Source organism: Phyllostomus discolor, chromosome 4, assembly GCF_004126475.2.
Source record: "Phyllostomus discolor isolate MPI-MPIP mPhyDis1 chromosome 4, mPhyDis1.pri.v3, whole genome shotgun sequence".
NCBI classification, from domain to species: domain Eukaryota; kingdom Metazoa; phylum Chordata; class Mammalia; order Chiroptera; family Phyllostomidae; genus Phyllostomus; species Phyllostomus discolor.
Genome location: NC_040906.2, coordinates 38,543,797 through 38,559,027, shown reverse-complemented (window position 1 = coordinate 38,559,027; position 15,231 = coordinate 38,543,797). Strand labels below are relative to the sequence as shown.

The window sequence follows — 15,231 nt, the reverse complement described above, 5'->3', positions numbered from 1 at the left end:
AAAATTCCCTTTCATTTTATTTTATGGTTAGATATTTTTTGTTAGCTTTTTAAAACCTAGAATAAGTTTGCAAGAACAGTTGAAGGGATACCCTTTACCTACATTAACCTATTGTTAATATCTTACCTCACTAGTGTTATCACTCACTTGTGTTATTCAATGTGTGTGTATTTGTGTGTTTTACACTATATTCATATATTATATGTGTGTGTATATACCTTTTTTACTAAACCATTTGGGGTGAGGGTAGTTCTGTTTATTTCTGTTTTGGTAAGCTTTCTTATCTCCTTTGTTGTTGAATATTCACATTCATGACTTAAGTGAGACATTTTAGTGTGATTTAGGTGGTAATAATCAAAGCATTATGGTAAATTGGTTTTCCACGATTAGTAATTTTTTATCCTAGCTATAGCTTTTTTATGTTCAATATCTAGGTCCACTATGGGAACGTGTAGACCAGTGGAGCCAGAATATGCCCTGTTTCCTGTGTGCCTTTGAGGTGTTTTGACTGGCCGTCTCAGGGCAGGGGAAAAGGGGGAGGTGGTGGTCCGTGGAGAGGCTGGTGTTCACTCCCCACAGAGACAGTGTGCACTGCTTGGGATAGAACCGCTGGCCGACCTTGTCACTTGGCACATAGTCATTACTTTTGTGTTAAAGGTGGATTTTAGTGTGAAAATTATACACTGAGCACAAATGTTTCTCAGCTTTTAGTCTGCATACATTCTTGATTTCTGAGTGTTCAGACTAGTGTTCTGTTTTGCCACTCACCTCATTACTATTCTTGTATGCATTGATCCAAATAACAGAATAATGTAATAGCCTTGTATGTTCTGTCTCCTTAAAATTCAGTTCCAGAAGGACTGTGTTATTACTTTCCTTGCAGTTTCTTACTACTATACTGGAGTAGGCTTTTAGTACATGCTGACTGATTTAAATGATGATATACCTCACGCAGCTGCTCTGTTTTGTTTTTGTTAGCTTATTCCATGAATCTGTGGAATCAGCAAGACAGTGTCCTTGGTCACCTGATGGGCTGCTTGACATTTTCTATACTTTATATTATACATGTTAAGCCCAGAACCATTATTTTAGTATATATGCATTCTGTGTAAACTTTAAGAGTTTAAAAGTATTTTAATAAAATATTTTATTATTTTATTTATTTTTAAAGATTTTATTTATTCATTTTTAGAGAAAGGGGAAGGGAGGAAGGGAAACATCAATAGGTGGTTACCTCTCTTGCACCTCCTACTGGGGACCTGGCTGGCAACCCAGGCATATGCCCCAACTGGGAATAGAACCAGCAACCTTTTGGTTCCCAGGTTGGCACTCAATCCACTGAACCACACCAGCCAGGGCTGGTTTTATTATTTTATACATCTGTTATTGAATGTTCAATACTTTATCTATGTTGTCTTTAATTTTTTACCCAAATCTTACAAAGAAAGTGAAATTATCTTTGTTTTACAGATGAGAAAGATGAGAGTATTAAAATAGTTTGGATTTTAGATAATACCTTTCTTACTGTGTTAATGTGAAAATTAAGATACTGTATGGCCTAAGCAGATCACACAGAGCCTGGCACATAGTAGCCCTTCATAAATGTTTGTTTTATTACTATTGTTATTGTTGTTTGTTGTTATTACTCTTATCAATGCCAGCATCTCAGCTGAGGCATAGTTGTGGTTCTGCCTGATCTGAATCTTTAGTCTGTGATGATTATATTTGATATCTTTTGAAATGTGAATGGAGTGAACATTATATAGAGAGTTTTATTTATTGTCCTTATGCAGCTGTGCTCTCAGTTATTGCAAAGAAGTCAGGTGTTAATGACCTCCTAGAATAAGCTTCCATCATTGGTTTTAACTTCCAAAGCCGTCCTTTAATTATTAGGGCTGACACCGGGTTTACTGCTGATGACACTGTTCCTAGAAGCTATGCTACTGATGGTGACCATTGTGTGGACTCAGCACAGGACTCCTGGACTGTGCTGCCCACTCAGCAGAATCCTGCAGATATGCAGTCTGCCTAAACAAGGCATCTGTCTGCAGTGGAGGGATTTATCTATAAACCAGAAAAAAAAGATTTGTTTTAAAATAGGTTGAGGACTCTGGCTAAATTGTTCTCTGTGTGGCATTTTGTGTCAGATTTAAAAAACATATGCCAGAGAGTGAGTTCACCTTAGGGCCAGTCAGCAAATAGCCTGGTGTCAGATTCCAGATATACTGCAAGTTTACATTTTACATTGAGACCGCTTTTATCAGAGGGCGCTGTGTTGTGCACGTGCCCACATGAGGGCAGGAGGCCTGGTGTGCAGAACATGCGATTGATGAATGCCCCAGGGAATGATGATAGGGAGGTGGGAGTCCTGTGCCAACAGAGGAGTCTTTGTTTCGTAGATGTTTTCATCATTTTGGGCAGGGTTATTTGAATCCAGTAATGGATGGAAAAGGCCTTCTCTGCCTGTGCCTATAAATTGGGAAATCGTTTCTATGAGACATGTGGGTACTATTCCTTTAGGAGAAAGGAGAATTGTGTTTGGTTTTCCGATGTGCCCTGTAGGTTTCCCAGGGACTTCTCAGGTAACAGGACCTTCAGGGATAGGACTAGGACTACAAAGTTGATTCACTGTGAAGTTTGTGGGCCGGAGCTTTCAGGGCTCCTTAATTTCCCAGGCTCTGACCAAGACCCTGGGCCTTATCCACATGATCACATGTAAAATTTGAAATTACAATGTTTTATTCACTGGCCATGCTGCATTTGTCTGCCCCGCATTGGGAACTGCCTTGCCCACAGGACCTCAAGACAGACTGAATAAAACCAGTTTCTTCTTCTTAAGCCATGGAATATTGGCCATATAGATATATCACTTTGGGAGACAGTTTTTAGGAAAGCCTTAGTGCACTCCTACAGTCTGAATAGATCACCCTCGATTTGCCCTTCAAGTTCTACTTCAGTTTGATAAAGTTATAAATTTGTCATTGGCTTAGAGGGTCAAGAACAGAGGCAGTTTCAAGGGCTCTCTAAATATATTCAGATTCTGTGATAAGGTATGGACTTTTCTATTGCATGATGCTGAATTCAGAGAGGTGACAGAACATATTAGTGGATAAAGTGAAAATTATAGCCTGTGCTGATAAAAATTATGGCTCCAGTGCTACAGAATGAATAGAAAAATGGCTTTTTATGCTATCTTCTGTTATTTATCACTTTTTAAAGAAAAGCATAGAAGAGATGTTCTTTTATTTATTCTGGCATTGCAGAAATGACTACCCTGTCTATACTACCAGAGAATCCGGTAGCAAGAAGCTTATAACTCTAGTCACTTACATCATTATCTTTATTATACAGCATGAAGAAACAGAACTTTTTAAAATGACAAATGAAATGTTGTGCCTTCCTAACAACATTCTTTAAAAAACTCATTTTAAAACTCAAAAAAAAAAAGGATGTCACATGGTATCAGGTAAGATTGAGGTCTTTTTCTTTCTTACTCTCTTCTGTACTATTTCCCTAGTGCGAAGTGTATGAGAGTGGGCAGGGCCAATTTCAGAATCTGGTTAACAGCATGCTGAGCTGGAGATACATTTATTTTGGGCTTAGTGGGATATATTAGTGTGAGCCATATGAAATTGTCATTTTTGGAGGTCAAAAATGATTGGACTTTGGCAATTTCGTATGGTCATATGTGGTCCAAAGTTACTTCAGTGTATAATTAAGTTATTTCTACTGTCCCAGTAAAGAAATGTCTTCCAAGAATCTTCCAGCTGCTCACCAAGCCTGTGTACCCAGCGTAGTAAGTAGAAGTACATGCCAGAGGTCATTCTGTGGTATGCATGTGCTCCACAGCACCTGGCACATAAAACATGTGGGTAGAAGAATCATCCAAAACTTTGACCATGATAGAGGAAAGATTGAGCTATCTTTCTACTCTCCAAAGAAAATATTATACAATCCTTGAGATATGACAAGGAAGCCAACATGTATGAGCTAAAGCAAAACAAAACACTAAAAAGAGAAATGTATATAGAAGCATGTCTAGCAATTATTTGAACACATAGGCAGTTCTTCTAGATTTTGTGATTTTTGTGATAGTTGTCATGTTATTTGTGGTATTTTGAAATTTATTTTTCTAAAGGTCTCCCCTGTCTCTATTACATAAGCTTGAACCTGCCCCTAATGGGAAGGATATGAAATGGGATCACATTAGCAAACAGGAACCCAAGGATCTCTTTCAGAGATTATTTTATAATTTCTTAAATTGGAGATCAATGATAGTAACATGACTGATTTCCTTTCATAGTAAAAAAGTGTAACAGATTAAAATGGATTATAAAAGTGATGCTAGAAGATATAAGGTTATATTTCTAGGGTTAGGGTTAGAGTACTTTTCAAAAACTGTAGCAACTGCATTTCTCTCCCTCCCTATCTTTTCTCAACCCTGTTTACTACCATCTATCTCCCTTTGAGGAAAACTGAAGACATATAGGTAACATCAAAGAATGAGATGCTTACCTTAAGGAAACTAGGTTGGGTTTGAAAGGCCTAAGGACACCTTCCAATAGTTTCCCTTTTGTTTCTTCTTCCTGATATGTTACTCCGATCGCTTTTTTTTTTTTTGCCTTTTCTACAGGAGTGCACTGGAAGGTGTTACTAGAATGAACAAATACATTATTTATTAATAAATTTTCCACCAACACTAGCTCCTCAGTTTTCATGAGTAAATTGGGTGTTTGCTCTTCTGTCCCATTGTTTTATCCTTTCCTCTAGTTTCGCAAACCTTGTGGAATCTGGAAAACTCTAAGGAAAAAAGTAATGACACTCTTACTGCTGCATTCATCAAGTCCCCGAATGTGAAAAATAAACTAGAAAACTAAGGATCAGAGATTCTATTAATGTATGTTTTTCAAAGAGCTTTTCTTTAGTGAACCCTTGCCAGGGAGAATGAACTGTCCCATGAAGGACCTTGCTTGATTTGTTCATGGTGGATATGAGTACATCGGGTGGATATTGAAATATTTTATACTCCTTTGCCCTTTGGAATATAACGTATACATGCTTTTTCTTTCCATTGTTTCTTTTATCAGAAACATCTATGATAGACAACAAATATCATGAATCAACTCTTCATAAATCACCTGACAGCATCAAAGCAGGGAGACCCTAAATGTAATGCCTATCTATGGCCCTATCTCCTCCTTTCTTGGACATTTCCCTGTCTTGGTGAATGTGATACCAATCTTACGTTGTAAGGCAGGATGTGAGGCCTGCAAGAAGCCCCATGATGAGTAACCATATCGAGTTCATGCAAGACTCTGTAGTCTCTCCTTTCAATGACCTCAAACTCTTCAAACTCTTTTGACTGCTTCTGTCTTGTTCAGTGCACAGTGACTATAGCATCATATTGATTCATTCCACAAATGTTGTTTGACTGTTGGGGAGAAATGAAATTGTGGGTTGGGAATCTTTAGATTGTTTCCTCCAAGACCATTTTCCACTTTTGTCCATCCTGTTCTCTGCTCTGGGAAGAAAATTAATCTAGACTATATTATTATTTTTAAACTTTTTATTGATTGATTGATTTTATAGAGAGAGGGGACAGGAGGGAGAAAAAGAGGGAGAGACATTAGTGTGCGAGAAACCATTGATTGGTTGCTTCTTGCACTCTCCCAACCTGGGGACCTGGCCCACAACCCAGGCATGTGCCCTGACTGGGCCTCGAACACATGACCTTTCAGTTCTCAGGCCGGCACTTTGTTTACTGCGCCACATCACTCAGGACCCATATATTAAATAGACCCCCTGGGAAGGGAGCTGAGGAAGGGACAAGTATGAGTTTAGGTTATTTTCTTAGCTCTTTCCTTAAAGATGACCTCAGGTTGACTGTTACACTCTTCTAATTTTCAGGGTTTTTTTTCTCCAGGCAGCCCTCTCTAATGGACTCTTCTGATTTCCAGTATCCTTTCACATTTTTGTTCCTTCAGGGTGGGGATGGCAGTAATCCTACTCTCATTATCCCTGAGAGTCTTCATTATCCCATTTGAATTTCCTACATCCTTCAAACACCCTGTCCTTTACTGGATTCTTCACCAATTGTGTTAATTTTAGTGGGGCACCCGTTTCCTTCTAGGACCCTAACTGATCAAATGCTAGTCTAGGAAGAGCTCCATGAAGCTTTGACATGGTCAGTGACATCTGAAGGAGGTGTGGAAAAAGCCTTGGAGATGTGTAGGAAAGAACCTCTGCATAGAAAAACAACAGCTGTTTCCTTGGAGTGTTGAATGGACAGCAGAGTGGACTGGGTGGCTGGAATTAAGTAAGCAAATGGGAGAGTGGTAGGAAATGAAGTTGGTTGGATAGTAAAATGAGATGGGGAGGCCATGGAGCACCTTATAGAGCTTGTTTTCAGTATGAAACTGGAAATCATTAGAGGTGATGACGGACTTATAATGTGTTACTCTGGATACTGTTCAGAGGATAGACTGTGTGGGGGTAGAGGTGGAAGCAGGAGGCCGGTTAGAAGACCATTGAGAAAGGATGGCGATTGTAGCAGCAAAGATCGTGAAAAACGGTGGGATCCTGGAATATGGGGACAGGTTTTGCTGATAGGTGTAGGATGTTAAGAGAAGAGTCCAGATTTATTCCAGATTTGGCAACCAGAAGGATGAATCTTTAATTTCTGATATGAAGATGGCCATTAAAGGAAGAATTTAGGGAGAAAGTTTAGAAATTTGCTTTTGGACTTGTTAAGTTTGAGATCCATTGAAGTAGATGCATTGAGTGTGAAGTCCATCTGTAATGTCTAAGATTAGAGATGCAAATTTTGGAGTCATCAACATATTTATTGTATTTAAAGTCAAGACATTGAAATTAACTAGACTGTTGACTCTCAAATCCTTATTTGAGCCTTCTATACTTTTTTTTTGGTAACTTTTTAGGATTTTAAGTAAAAGGCAATTGCAGTAGTAAAGAAATCTTTATTACCCCAAACACTCCTCTGGCAGTGAGGACTGTGGATTTCTATAGTAGCTATTTGTCACTAACTAGGCGTGTGAATTTACAGAACATAACACTCCATAGGCTTAAATTCCCTAAACGTAACTTCCGTAAATTATTTGTTTGAAAATGAAAAAAAAAGTTAAGTTAGATTACTGGTATTACCATAGTTCTACAGATGCCCCTCCAGCCCCTGCAGTGGGCTGTGCATGCCAAAGATGTCTGGGTCTGTCACTGTTTCCGCAGGCTGTTACTGCTCTGCGTTAGTGTCTGCCAAGGAAGACATTTTTGATCCACAGGGTCACCCGTTTAAAAATCTTAAAAAAATAGTTAGTTACTTATCTTTTCTACAAAAGATTTAATCTTCAATTAATTGTGGGCAAAGTTTTTGTCAGCTTTGAGAGCTGCCTTATCTCTAGACCACTGCCTCCCACCCCCAAATTTCCATTCCGTTCCGTAATTGTCTTCCCAGGTAACTATTCTTGTTTGCCTCTGAGGTATAATTTAGCCTTAATATTCTTTGATTATAGAGTCTTAGGACCTTACATTTGAGACAGACCTTAGAAATGATCTCTCTCAACCTCTTTCTTGATACAGAATGACCACCACATGCCTAAGAGTAGTTATTCAAAATCTATTTGTGGACTGCCAGGGACTCATCAACTGGGATGGTAACCCATTCCATTTTGTAATAGCTCTTATGTTTTCTTATGTGCAGCCAAAATAAATACCTTTGAAACCTTCTTTTCTGTCGTTTTACCATAGTGATTTGAAACACTATCTGTGGTTAGTGGCTCTCAAAGTTGACAGGACATAAGAATCACTTAGAGGGTTAAGATGGATATTCCACTGCTCTCTTGCCAAAGATTGTTTCAATAGATCAAGAGACGGAGTCCAGCTCTACATTTTTAATATAAATTTCATGTGATTATAACTGTAGGTAATTATTATAACAACACAGAATATTGTGAAATGGAAAATTCAGTTATAAATTTGTGTGATATGAGTCCAGTTTTGTATGTAATAAAATCTATATGTTAAAAAATCAGTTCAGGAGAGTATCCCCAAAATGTTATCAATGGTTGGTTATTTTTGCTTGTTGGAATTTTTGACAACTTAGACTTTTACTTATCTTTACATTCTAATATTTCCAAAATAAGTTTTATATTCCTTTTCTTATTAAAAATAGTAAATTTTAATGAGTGATTTATTACCTTCACTGCTTATCATAAAGGTGATTTTTTTTTTTATAAAAGATGGGTATTTTCATGGATGAAAGAGACCTTTCTAGTCTGACAACATTTTTATTGCTCCTGTGTCTTCTCAGGGCACATGAGAGTAAAGGTCCTTCAGTAAAAAATACTGACTACTCTGGTCTTCTCTAAAGGGAGAATGATGGTCAGCTTTGGCAATCATCTCATTATTCAGTTCAAGGCCGTTTCATCTGTCACCCATTTGTTCTTTCAACAAATGTTTTGTTCTAGGTTTTGTGCCGCTCACTAAGGCTCTGGAAAAACACTTGTGGACCAAGTTCCTACTATATCAGAGGAAGCAAAGATATCAAAAGAACAGAGGAGCTATCTCTCCTTGGGCAGCTCTGAGGTGGTTTTACCTAAGAGTTGCTCAGTGAAGTCTCTTGAAAAGTGAGGCACTGTCTTATGTAAGCAGATGAGATGGTGGTGGTGGACATATTTCCTTGAGAAGCATATGCAAGGCCATAGAAATGTGACCTAGTGTGATGTAAATGAGGAACTGCAAGTATTAATAATTTGACATGTCTAGAGGGCTGGCTGCCCATGAAAAATTACAAGAGGTACTGAATTTTTCGGACTGTAAGATACACTGGATCATAAGATGCACCTAGGTTTTAGAGGAAGAAAATGGGGGAAAAAATTTTGAAGCAAAAAATGTGGTAAAATATTTAATAACATGGGTAAGAACATAAGCCATCCCCCTCCCCACAGCGAGCCAGGTAAGCTACTTTTGGACTCACCCCCATTTTCCTCCCAAATTTTGGGGGAAAGAGCATGTCTTCTAGTCCGAAAAATATGGTAATTTGGATGGGTAAGCAGGAGTCTAATCTTCTAACATTTTATATGCCATTTTATCTTATTTTGTTTTTATTTATTTATATTTTTATTTTCTATTTTTTATAGAATTTATTGGGTAATAAACTCTGGCTAATGAAATCATAGAGCTTTCAGGTGTACAAAGAATTTGGGAATTTGGGTGACTAACTGGATCCACTTTACAGCGGGGCAGCAGTCTGACGGATAGATGGAAGGGGTGGCTGGGGCCGGAGCCAGTGGGGCTGGCTGGAGGATGATTCTGGTGCTAAGAAAGAGGCAAGAGCTATTCAGGGTTGGGATTAAGAGAACATCCTGACCCGTGTGCATATGACCAAGAGGGAGAGTCTGGCCTGACTCTTAGGTTTTTTGTAGAGAGTCTCTGGGTGGATTGGATTCTAGAACCATTTCGAATATTACTATTCTGTAACGGGAAAGAATGAGCAAAAAGTACATGGTATGTTGAGAAGAAAACAAAATATCTGAATTCACTCTCTGGGCACTGTTTTCTGTGCACCCATCCTTATATTTGACTTTAGCATTTCTAGGACTCAGAAGTTTGTTGAGACCCAGAAAGTTTTTATTAGATGTGATTTCATAACTTCTCATTTATGCTACTTCCTCTTTTGTCTGTGTGAATCTAGAGATAACTGTGAAAGAGATAGTACCTTTTAGAAAAATCAGAAAGTCATGCCACGAACGAGCAGGAGAGATGCCAGAGAACAAGGATAAGTTTCATGAAATGTCGGCCGTTCAGTGGGGGCAGACAATTTAAAAGAGGCTGGAATCCATGCATATTTATCAAATAGGGCAACACATCCATATGGTCTCTATGGTCCATTCTGTTATTTAAAACTTGATTTAAATAAATTTACATCAAGCCTCTAATACTAAGTGAACTTAAATGATTTTTATGTGCTAGTGGTAGCTACTAATGTAATGTAGGTAGTCTGTTGATTTGCAAAAGTAATTTCCTTTTACCTGTACTAAGCAACAGACTGCTGACAGATTTCATGTATTTTTAAATTAAAGTTATTGTACATTTCAAAAAGTAGCATATGCTTTTATAAGAAACTGAGGTATAGAAATGGAAGTAAACTTAAAAGCCTTCTTACTTTCCTCTGCTACAACTTGGTGAATATGCTTTCATATTTATATGTGTTTATATAAATGTCCACTCATTATTTCTTGAAATATATTATTCAAAAGATATGAAATAAGACAATAGAAATAACAAGCTATGAAAAATAATGCAGTTTAAGTATTGCTAGTCAGCAGTATTCTGGCCATACAAGCAGGTAACAATATTTTGGGCAAGAATGATTATCTGTTACTAAATAATTAGTAATTGATTTGGGTTAAGCCAGGATTAATTGTCTGTGTAGTTGTTCTTTTCCATTAACTCAAAGGGGATAGTAATTATGTGTGGTATCTCTTAATCTGCAAACTCTTCTCTAATCACCCCAAGAACCTACTAACCTTCTTTTAGTCAGATAAAAACGACCAAGGAACATAAGGAAAGATAACTCTTTAACCTCTAGTGTCTGTTAAAAGTACAGTTAGTTTTGTATTCCTCAGAGTTGGAGAAGGGGGCCGTATATTAGAAGAAGTAAATGTAAAAATGTGCCAGTTTTACAACTGCTAGTGTTTTCTTGCTTGAATTTTAATGATCATACTATCAATCTTTCAATTTTGTCAGGAGCTTTGCCTGCGAGTCTAAGAACAGCGGTTTGAAACCAGATGATTCTCTGAGGTCTCTTCTTAAGACCAGCTGCAGCTTGGATGCGATTACTCATTGTTCTGGAATAAGCAGCTTAGACCTTACTAGCCACCCCATTGACTGTCCCTGTACAAAGCTGTTTCTGTCCCACACAGGCAGGGACTCCAGGCTCAGCTGCTGAGTATGCTGAATTAATCAAAGCATACTTAGACCACATTCCCCAAAGACAAGTGATTTCTATAGTGACTCCACCCTAACACTGTGAGCTGCTCCTTTTCAATGGTCCTCTGACAGCTGGGGACCTGAGAGCAGTCTAACCCCGGGAAGGCAGCTCAGGAAGAGTGTTCTCAAAGGTTTATTGATGAGCAATGTGGATTTACATGCTTTGCCAGTTGGGATTTATAACTAAGCATTTTCACGCATATAGAATTTCATAAGTACTGAATTTGGTGCTGAATTGCACTGCTCCATTTAGTCCCCATAACACCTTATCAGATACTCGTGATTATTTCTGTTTTATACACAGGAAAATTGAGAGCCGCTAGGATATGTGTGTCTGACAATGTAGGAGGAAGAGTGGTTTTTCATGCTGGCTGTATTTTAGAATCACCCAAAGAGCTTTTTTTGAAATAAAAATTCCTGAGTTTGTGGCACATGAATTAGATTAGAATCTCTGAGGGTGGGCCTAGGCAGTGGCATCGTCAAACGAACAAACAGACAGACAAACAAACACACAAACAACCCTGGTGACTTGCATTTGCAGCCAGGGTTGAGAAGTTCGGTCCTAATTTGTCCCTGGACCGGTGGCATTTGCATGAGGTAGAAGCTTGTTAGAAATACAGCGATGGGACTTTCCCAGGACATACTGTATCAGAATCTGAATTTTAAAAGGATCCCTAGGGAACTGTTTGTACTGCTTTTGCAACTTTTATGTAAACCTAAAGCTCTTCTAAACTTAAAAATGTTTATCATGAAAAAAAGACAATGTTTGGGATGCAAGGATCAAAACCCTTCCTCCAGAAGCTCAGTCTTGCAAGAGAGAAACTTATTAAGAGGCCATTTGCTAAGAGCTGTAATGGAAGTAATGTAGAAAGTGCTGTCACTTTATGGTAGGAAATGAAAAATGCTGCCTGGAGAACCTTGTCAAAGGAAGGTGACTTGAAGGCATTCCATGCACAAAGAAAGACGCAAATGACAATTCTTTAAGAAAAGTTGCCAATATAAAGAGAATTGAAGAAGAACATGAAACAGAGCCCTGATGAAAATACAATGTTTGATGCACATGTATATGTTTTTAAAAAGATGATAGGTACTAACCAAAATGGAGGATTAATGTCATACAAGAGAGGTACTATAACAATTAATGGAACAATTTATTTCCCTTTTTTGAAAAAAGTCAAGTAATGAAAAGAAATCAATCTTTCATAGCACTAGCACCCTTGAAGAGGGTTGCAGAGGGGCCCTTTTTTGGGATTCTTTTTCTGAAAGCCGTTGTGACCCTGCTCTCCTCTAATGATTCAGTGTCCTGAAGGTGCCACGCTCAATTTCTCCACGGACTTTTGTGGGGGCTGTTTCCTCTGCTGGGCTGGGGTGACCCCTTCTGCTCCTGGTTAACTCCTCCTCATTCTTCAGCTGGGATTCTGCTCAGAATCACGTCTTCAAAAAGCCCTTTCTCATTTAAATTGTAGGTTGGGGGCCCTTCTTCTGGGTTCCTATAACATCCTGTAAATGTCACATTGTTGCTAATGTTCTTTTTGTCTGTTTCTCATAAAAGAGTACCTTGAAGCCAAGGGTTATCTTTCAGTGGCTTCTGTGTCTCCAATACTTTGCAAACTGTTCGACTCAATAAATGCTTTGAAATAAGTGAAAGAAGTGAAAATAATAACACATTTTTGCCCTTAGTTTACAATGACAAGTAAGCAATCTCTTATGGTCATAAGGGAGTGAAATGCTCTTTGCATTAATAGCTAGGAGGAAATTTAGAGACTTCATCTTGTGCAGAACATGTCTGACATATAGTAGATTCTCAGAAAATTTTAGTTGCATGAAAGAATGAACATTCTCATTTTGTACATGAGGACTCTGGTTTAGGTTATGTTAAAGATGTGTCAGCATCTTATTAAGAGAATGTGAACTCAGATATGGCTGATTACTCATAAATTAAGAATAATTTTTATAGCTTCCAGTTTTTCAGAACCTGTGCATGTCAGGTGTTATAGAAATAATGTACACATATTGTAAACAAATACAGTCACATTTAATTCTCTGAAAAAACATATGAAGCTAACATTAGATTTGGGGGCATGGACTTGGGCTCAGAAATGTGTGATTATAGAGCTCAGGCCCTTTTCCTAATCAGTATTTTTTCTGCTCTTCTCTGCTACCCCCCTTTCTTTAAGAAGCACCTGCAACTGCTTGCACCTTTCTTTCCATAGAAATTACTTGGTTGGGGATGAAAGAATTGGCCTTTGGTCACTAATTTTCTGTATGCCCAGATACAAATCACGGAAGTTTTTTTTGTCAGTCTCTACATTATAAGTAGATCTATTAAACTATGTCAGAGGTTTATTTATTCTGTAGCAAATATCTGAAAGGTGAATGTGTGCTAGGCACCGTTCTAGGTGCTGATGATTCAATAGTGAAAAGGACAGACAAGATCCATCATCCCATGGACTTTACATGATGGCAATTGAGGCTGAAAATAAACGGGTAAACTTGAATAGTGATCAGTGTCACAGAGCAAACAGGACAGGGTGACAAAGAAGAATGTGGCTGGAGTAAGGTGAGGATATCCGTGGATGGGTGGTCTGAGAAGGCTTCCCTCAGGATGTAACATTTAAGTTGATACTTGAAAGCAAAGCAGGAGTCAGCTGTGACTACCTTTGGGGAATGAAGAGTTCTAGGTTGCTAAAGACCAGTGTGGCTGGCAGGAAGACGGTGGCAGGGGATGAGAGGAGAGGCTGGCAAGTCCAGATCATGGACTTAGATTAAGTGGCACAGACTGTTTCTCACACCCTAGTGTGTAGATTCTCCAGGGAAACCCATGATGATGTTTTCACATCTTCGATGCCTTTGCTATCTTTGATAGCTTCCACCATCTTCTTTTCATGTGTGTGGGAAAATTTTTTATTATGAGTAATGTCTCAGAGTGGAAGCCAGAAACTTGCTTCCGCAGCCTCTTTTGCATCAAGGATACATGCGTCTGACCCAGACTCTAGGTCAGTCAGATGCACACAGGTAAAACTTTAAATTGGAAATTAGTGACAAGAAATAGGCACCATGGAATCTATTCTGGCAATGATGGCGGCTGATACATTTCATCCATAGGGACAGCTCTAGCAGAGTTTCTAGCATAGTGTCTGGTGCCCAGATCCTGGTTAGCCAAGTGGAGTTCAGGGAGAGTACTTGGTGACAGCAACGGTGCTGAACTCATCGGGCCATTTCTCTGCTGTTATTTCAGCACCATTTCTGACAGCTTACCTTGGTTCTCTGGCCATCCTGGGGTTTCTACAAGTCTCTCATACTCATTTATAAATTTCTTCTTATTTAAATTAACTAGAGTATATTTCTCTTAGCAATTAAAAATCCTGTGTCACTGTCTCAAACTGGAGAGTAAGGGCCAGGGAGGTTTACTACCTATGCCTGAGAAGCATTGGATTTATGAGAGTAATTCCAACTTTTAAGTTCTGGAGGTGTAAATACTGCTTATCTCAAAACCCTGTTTCCCATATTTTTATTTACAAAGTTAGCATTGGTAAACTTGTTTCTGCCTTAGAAGCCTACCTTATTCTCAGTACTCATGGGACTGATTATTCAGTTGTTGTCTTCTAGGAACCTCTTATTGGCCTCCATTAACTTACAGGACAGGATTTAATACAAAGATGCTAGACTAGAACTTTCCACTAGCACTTAGATCTCTCCAGGCTTCCAAGTGTATAACTGATGAGGGATTTATTGCCCAGACCGATCTTTCCTCCCAAAGCCCACCTTGTTGGTTAAGCTAAACAAGTATTTAATTATTAAGCACAGCTCTAAACATATGTGCATATTTAGAGACATTTTAGTATCTATTTAGGAATCAATTATTTCAATAAAATATGTAAGCATTCTTGCATTAGGTCTCCTGTGCTGCATCTGGGAAAGAGCATCTAAAATTTAAGTGTTTTTTAATAGCTACACAAAAATAAGGTGAAAATATGTTTATAATTATCACCACCCCCATCTGCTCCATACGTGTTCCAGGCTGGTCTCAGAAGGGTTGTTAAAAATGTAGCTACTTCTCTAAAATGGCTTTCCATTTTTATGCCTCTTTGGCTATTCCTCTACTCTGTGTTGAAATTCTGAATTTTCTCTAACTCCTGTCAATTTTATTATTATTTATTCTTATATTTATAGCTGAACTTGTTTTCATTTTCACTGACATCAATTCAATGCAGTTTTTCATGATGA

At 38.3% G+C, this 15,231-nt stretch overlaps 1 protein-coding gene and 1 pseudogene across 5 annotated transcripts in view; both read left to right on the top strand.

Moving 5' to 3' along the window:
- The window catches only part of GULP1 (GULP PTB domain containing engulfment adaptor 1), a 218,146-nt gene that overhangs the window by 20,559 nt on the left and 182,356 nt on the right, over nt 1-15,231 (top strand). The gene's annotated exons all lie outside the window — the stretch shown is intronic.
- On the top strand, nt 1,420-4,610 carry LOC118500051 (annotated as a pseudogene).